General features: G+C 37.5%; 1 protein-coding gene across 1 annotated transcript in view; it reads left to right on the top strand.

Moving 5' to 3' along the window:
• Positions 1-6,000, top strand: part of LOC105196249 (CKLF-like MARVEL transmembrane domain-containing protein 4) — a 16,852-nt gene continuing 10,852 nt past the window's right edge. Inside the window, exon 1 of the mRNA XM_011162065.3 lies at positions 1-265. The gene's annotated coding sequence lies outside the window, so the exon portion shown is untranslated. The remainder of the gene's footprint in view (positions 266-6,000) is intronic.

Genomic DNA, 6,000 nt, shown 5'->3' with positions numbered 1-6,000 from the left:
GTGAACGAACGAAGGTGGAAGAGGGGGGAAACGCCGCGACACACGCCGGGACGCGGAGTGGAGATTCGAGCTTCAAGCGAACGATCGTGTGTCAGGCCCGAGAGTTGTTTGCGACTCGCCAGTTGGAATCGCGAGTGTCGCTGAAGGAGGCGAGGAAGGCGAAGGCGTAGCGCCGTCACGAGTGGCGACTCGCGAAAGGGATTAAGCGATACGCGGCGAGAGGCAGGCAGAAGAGCCGGCGGGGAGCAGTAACAGGTGGAAACAGGTAACAACAGAGTTCGTTGCTCGAGAATTTCTGGGCAACGCGCGTTCCGCGGCTACCTTCATGCCGCTCGGGAGTTCGCCCGCTCGCTCGCGCCGCAATCGCCCCGCGCTCCGGGTGTCGTCGGTGCCCCGGGTGATCCGCGGAATCGTCGTCGTGGAGAGTCGACGCTTCCCCGCGGATCGACGCGACGCGCAGCGCAGCGCGGCCAGTCGATAGAGACGCGTAGATGAGAGGCCGCGCCGCGCCATCCCGCTCCGTCATTCCTTACGCCCGGAGCGCGGGAGAGCGGCGCGCGCGGTGAGGGCGTAGCTCCCCGCGAATCCGCGCCGCGGGCGCTAATGAATGGGCGAGAGACCGCGGAAGGTTGACAGAGTTTTCCACGGCCGACTTGAACGGCCGAGAGGACGATCGACGGAAACGAGGACGGTCGATGAATTAACTTCTTCCCTCTCCGCGAGCGCGGAGAGGCCCGCTCGTGACGTTTTACACATTTGTTTACGTTACACCTTGACCGTCCGATCGCGATCGAGGAAACTCGCTGCGTACGCCCGTGCACGCCTGACGCATTCGGTATGCGTCCAGTGATTAACGCGAGATACTCTCCTTGAGATAACGTTAGATATTAAATGTGAAATTATCAGTATTTTAATCATGCGATTCTCGAAACCTAGCCTCCCCTCCAGAGCGGCATTCATAGCGGCATTCGAGCTTAAGGAGTCGATTTTGCTTAACGATGTCGTTATGGCATCATTGCGTAGCTACTACACGATACATAACGACATCGTTAAGGTTACTGAATCAACCCCTAAAGGCCTTTCTACAATAAGCTATTAGTCGGTATCATACGTCATAAGCCATAAGAATTGATCAATCACAGTCGAATATTCTCTTCACATTTGGCTGTGATTGGTCAATTTTTATGACTTATGATACCGACTAATAGCTTATTGTAGAAAGGCCTTAAAGACTTGTATTAAGGGCTATTAAGGGCTTGTCCCACTGTAACGGCGGAAAAGCTATTTTGGTAAATTTTTTTTTTTTTTAAGAAACTAATAAGTTATATAAGACTATTGTCGTTATATATTTATCTTTAAGGATCATACTTCAATAATGTATCATTATGGTCACATAGAACCGTTGAAGTCAATAAGACCCCAACTGACTTTGAACTATCTTGGCTAAACTAATAATTGCGTTCGGCAAAGAAAGCTTTCCAACTGTTGCGGGATTCTTTATTATGATTTATATATTCAGATCCTGTAGGAATTAAGGGCAAGAACCAATTGTATTAAAGAATCTTGCACAGAAAAAAAATTAGTATCAAATCAACAATTCATTGTTTCATAAGAAAAAAATTTTCTTTATGTAAACAAATTATGTTTGTTTAAGATTATAAATTCTTCCAAGAAGATTTTATATTCTAGCTTACATATGAAACAATGAATTGTTGATTTGATACTAAATTTTTCCCGCGTACATACATACAACAGTTTCAAAGCTGCTTTTTCTGCTGAACACAGCTATTGTTTTGAGTAAAAAAAAAAAAAATTACTGAACATTCTTCAAATAGTGTAAAATGTGAATTAATTTCATGTTACGTTAAATTTTAGATTAAATATAATAAAAAATTATGGAGCGAAAAGAAACGTAAAAAATGACTTTTGACCTAAGAAATCATAACTTTTTAGATTTTTAATGATTTTTTCAAAAAAATGTTGGGGCATACTCTTCAGATATAGTACTTTGAGAAAAAAAATCAATGTTATAGTGTATATTTCAAAAAGAGATATTCATGTTGAGATATAAGAAGATAATTTTCAAGAGAATGAATTGAGGAAAATGAACTGACACGTTCCAGGCAGCATCTTCGCATAGAGGGAACTTGGAACTATCGATATGGCGACAGAAGTTCAATATTAAAACAATAACGTAGAGAAGATTTAACCGAAACTTTCATTGAGGTCACACAGACCGCTAGTGATCGTTAAGGGTTAAAAGTACATATATTGAAGAAGTTATAAACAAATTAAATAATATTAATATCTGTGGTTTTTCGGCGTTTGATGAAGTGCCCCTTCGGAAAAAATCATGGGTGCACAGGCACTCGTACTGCGTCTGCGTGTGATCTCTGAGATAAAAAAATTCTTTTTTCGTTTTAAAGTATGAGTATAGTTTTAGTTAAGCATAAGGATTTTTTAAAACAATAATGTTTAACAAAATGGCATTTGGAAAAAAAGTTTGTTATTTCACACAAAAATCGTCACTTTTTTAAGTCATTTTTCAAAAACTAATAATCCAAATTTAAAAAATTCCTACGCTTAATTGAAGATAAGATTGTTATGAACGTTCTGTCTAAAAAAACAAGTCGTTCGGATAAAAATTGGCCGAGACATGCGAGCGCCCAGCTATGAAAATGTAGTTTCGAGAAAAACGTGTTTAAAGCTGTTACTTAAATCACATATTTACTATACTTCCGGATGGAGATTTTAATACGTTTTAGGGACATATTTTTAAAACTTCAAGCATTACAAAAATGTAAAAGAATTTTTTGCACTCGTTGGATCACAGTGGAACGAATCCTTAATTGCTGAAACCAATCCTTAGTTGGTGATTACGTTGTTGGTGATTTTCTCAAAGAATAATTAGCTAGCTGTCCTTTAAATTAGGTAGCTATCCTTCAGATTTAACTTTTAAATAAGAAGATAAGGTGGCCACAGCATCCCAGGTAACGAAGAAATACAGGATTGATATAGAAACTTTGTTCTGGAAAAGAAAAATAGAAACTATTATCCACAATTCTTAAAGTTCATTTTTTTACGTTCCTCTATCTCCTTAAGGGTTTGACTAATGTAAATTTAAATATAACGTAATATATTAATGAAAAATATGATAATAATAACAACATTTCTTTGGAGTGTTGTCAGCACTCCACTTACCTACTTACGCTATTTAATTTTTGATGACCTATCTACTTAAAGGTTAATTATTTTTTCAAACCTGAGATTTGTCAGGGGATAGGAAGTAATATAATTTTAAAAGCTCGGAACAAGCCGGCTTTTTTCAACTTTTTCGCGAATTTTTTCAATTTCTTTTCCAAGAGTAGAAAAATTTACTTAAAAAATTCATCTTGCAGGTATAAAAAATAAAACCTACAAGGTGAATTATTGGGAAAGAAACCCTTGGAAAAAGAACAGAAATTTCGCAAAAGAATTGAAAATGCCAGTTTTCTCCGAAAACTTTTAAATCTACAGGATGTAACGAGTAACTCGTTACCTCCATTTTTTTTTAAATTAATAACGATTTGACAATAACGTTTTTCATCATTGACAATTTTTCATAATTTAATGCTAACGCCAGGATTCATAGAGAACATTTTGTACTTATGTCGTAAATGGTCCTTGTTGAAATTTTTTTGCCAAATGTAACATATGTTACATGTGAGTGTTAATTTAACATAAGGTGGTTATGTTACTTAAGTATTTTGTATCAAAATTGACATTCAACATTTCTTAGTGTCAAAACAATACAATTTCTAGGCAAATAACAAATATAATCTAGTTTTGAAATCTTAATTCTAAGATGAATAAATAAGACGTACGTGTCAACATATTACGGATGTTAATTTTACTGAAGAAATATTATTCCGCAATTTGTTTCCAAGTTATAGCAAAGTGTTACATTGTTTTTGTTAATTTTGTAAAGATATGTGATTACTTACAAAGAATTAAATTAAAAATCATCTCAAGTTAATTATGTATCACACAAATTTGGTGATAATTACAAAACTAAGCGAATTTACTAGAATATTTATAATTTTAATGGTCACTGCATTTAACGAATTTGCTCCCTTTATAATTTTTACCAAGTTTTATGATCGAATCCTTAGTCTTAAATGTTCCATTCAGTTTAAATGAATGTACACTGAGAAGAAAAAGTCGAAATATTAGCGACCAAATGCTTGTGATTTTCTTCGATAGTTATAAAAAAATTTAATTGTAACAACGAAATGTATCATTTTTGTGAAATATATCTCATTTTTCCTTCTAATTGGATTCATTTGCTAGGAATAAGATTTTATTTCGCCGTGTTTAAATAAAGAAATTTCTTTCAGCGGGATAAATTTGCATCTTACAAATAAATGTTTAAGCGTCTTTCTCTTCGCAGTGTGTAGCATCTCGTACTTACTCGAAACGAATATAAATCGGTCTATGAATACTCCGCTCTTAAATCCGTACCAATTAAGTCATTCCGATAAGCTCAATCGCCTATAGATCGATTAGAATTTCGGGAGAGTTCGTGTCGACGTCGCGGCGTCGACACGAGCGCGGCGTTGTGGAAACTAGGTGAGAGCGGATCTTTGAAAATCGATCCTCCAGGACCAGGAGCGTCCGTACGATATGGCGTCGCGCGTCCGTCGAACCCCGTCTCGTCGCCTCCATCGCTGCGTGGGTCGTCGCGTCGTTAGATTCCACATCCCATATCTCTCGTCATTGCGACACACAATGTCAGTTCTCTCCACCCACGCGCGCTCACGCGTGCATTCCATCCCCGCGATGGCACCCACTGGTGGTCTCCCTACAGTCGCGGACCAAGACGCGGCCTTCGATCCGTGGTTCTTGCCCAGGGTTACTTCGGCTAATGCCCGATTTCTTCGCTCCTTTACCTTCCGTACAGCTATCTTTCGGATAAAGATATTCGTATGTTAATTAGACATTTATTTACTTCGGCTTTATTTTACACGTCAAGAAGGGACTTGGTTTACAATGAGTTCCTTACCACACGCATTCATCCTTAACCCATTCTTTCGCCTCGCGACCGCTGCCTACCTACCCTACCATTTACATCTTTACTACCTAATATTTACAGTTCTCTTACCCTACTACGTACATTATTTGTCTTTATCTACTCAAAAATTTACATTGTACTTTATTTACATTTCCATACGCCTATCATCATTTCGCCTTATCCTGCTCTTTGTGTTACCCATTTCTTTACAATCTTTCTTACCTTTACCTCTATTTTATAATACATATATACGCTTACGCCAATGTTTACCCTACTCTTACCTAATCTTATGCCTCTACCTCTTCTATTGCTATTGCCCCGTTCTGTATTCGTGTGTTAATTAAAAATTCGTTTTCTTCGCGGAAACCTCCGATTGTGTATTTAATGGAAGCTATTCTTCATACTATTAATTTTTGACACAGAATGTAGCAGAATTTTACTAGAAATCATCATATTCTCCGAGAGATATCTCATGGATGAAGGTGAAGAAATTATATAAGATATAAACCTTGATCAATTTATACTCGATTTTTCACTTCCCGATATGCGATTACCTTCCAGATAAAGATATGCGTCAACTAAAATTTTTTTTTCCACTAAAACCTCTGGTTGCGTACTTATGGACAACTATTCTTTATAACATTAACTTTCGTCACAAAATGTACTTATAGAATTTTACTAAATATTCCCATATTTTTTTGGAAGATTAAAACGAAAAACAAAAAGTCAAGGTTCTAAAGATACATAGTCAGCGAGATAAAAAAGCTGAGTTACTTCAAGTTCTTAATGTGTGACAATACAATTATTTATTAATTATTAACAAGCTTCAAACGTTTCGACCACATTGGTTTGGGTAATTCTCAGTGAAAACAGGAAATAGATACAGAGCTCGAAATTAAGCGCAGGATTAGAAGTCGCGGTCAAGAATTAAATAAAAAAAGCTTCGTCAG

The sequence above is a fragment of the Solenopsis invicta genome, chromosome 4, assembly GCF_016802725.1.
Source record: "Solenopsis invicta isolate M01_SB chromosome 4, UNIL_Sinv_3.0, whole genome shotgun sequence".
NCBI classification, from domain to species: Eukaryota; Metazoa; Arthropoda; class Insecta; order Hymenoptera; family Formicidae; genus Solenopsis; species Solenopsis invicta.
The sequence above is the reverse complement of the archived record's forward strand: the minus strand, read 5'-3'. Positions and strand labels throughout refer to the sequence as shown.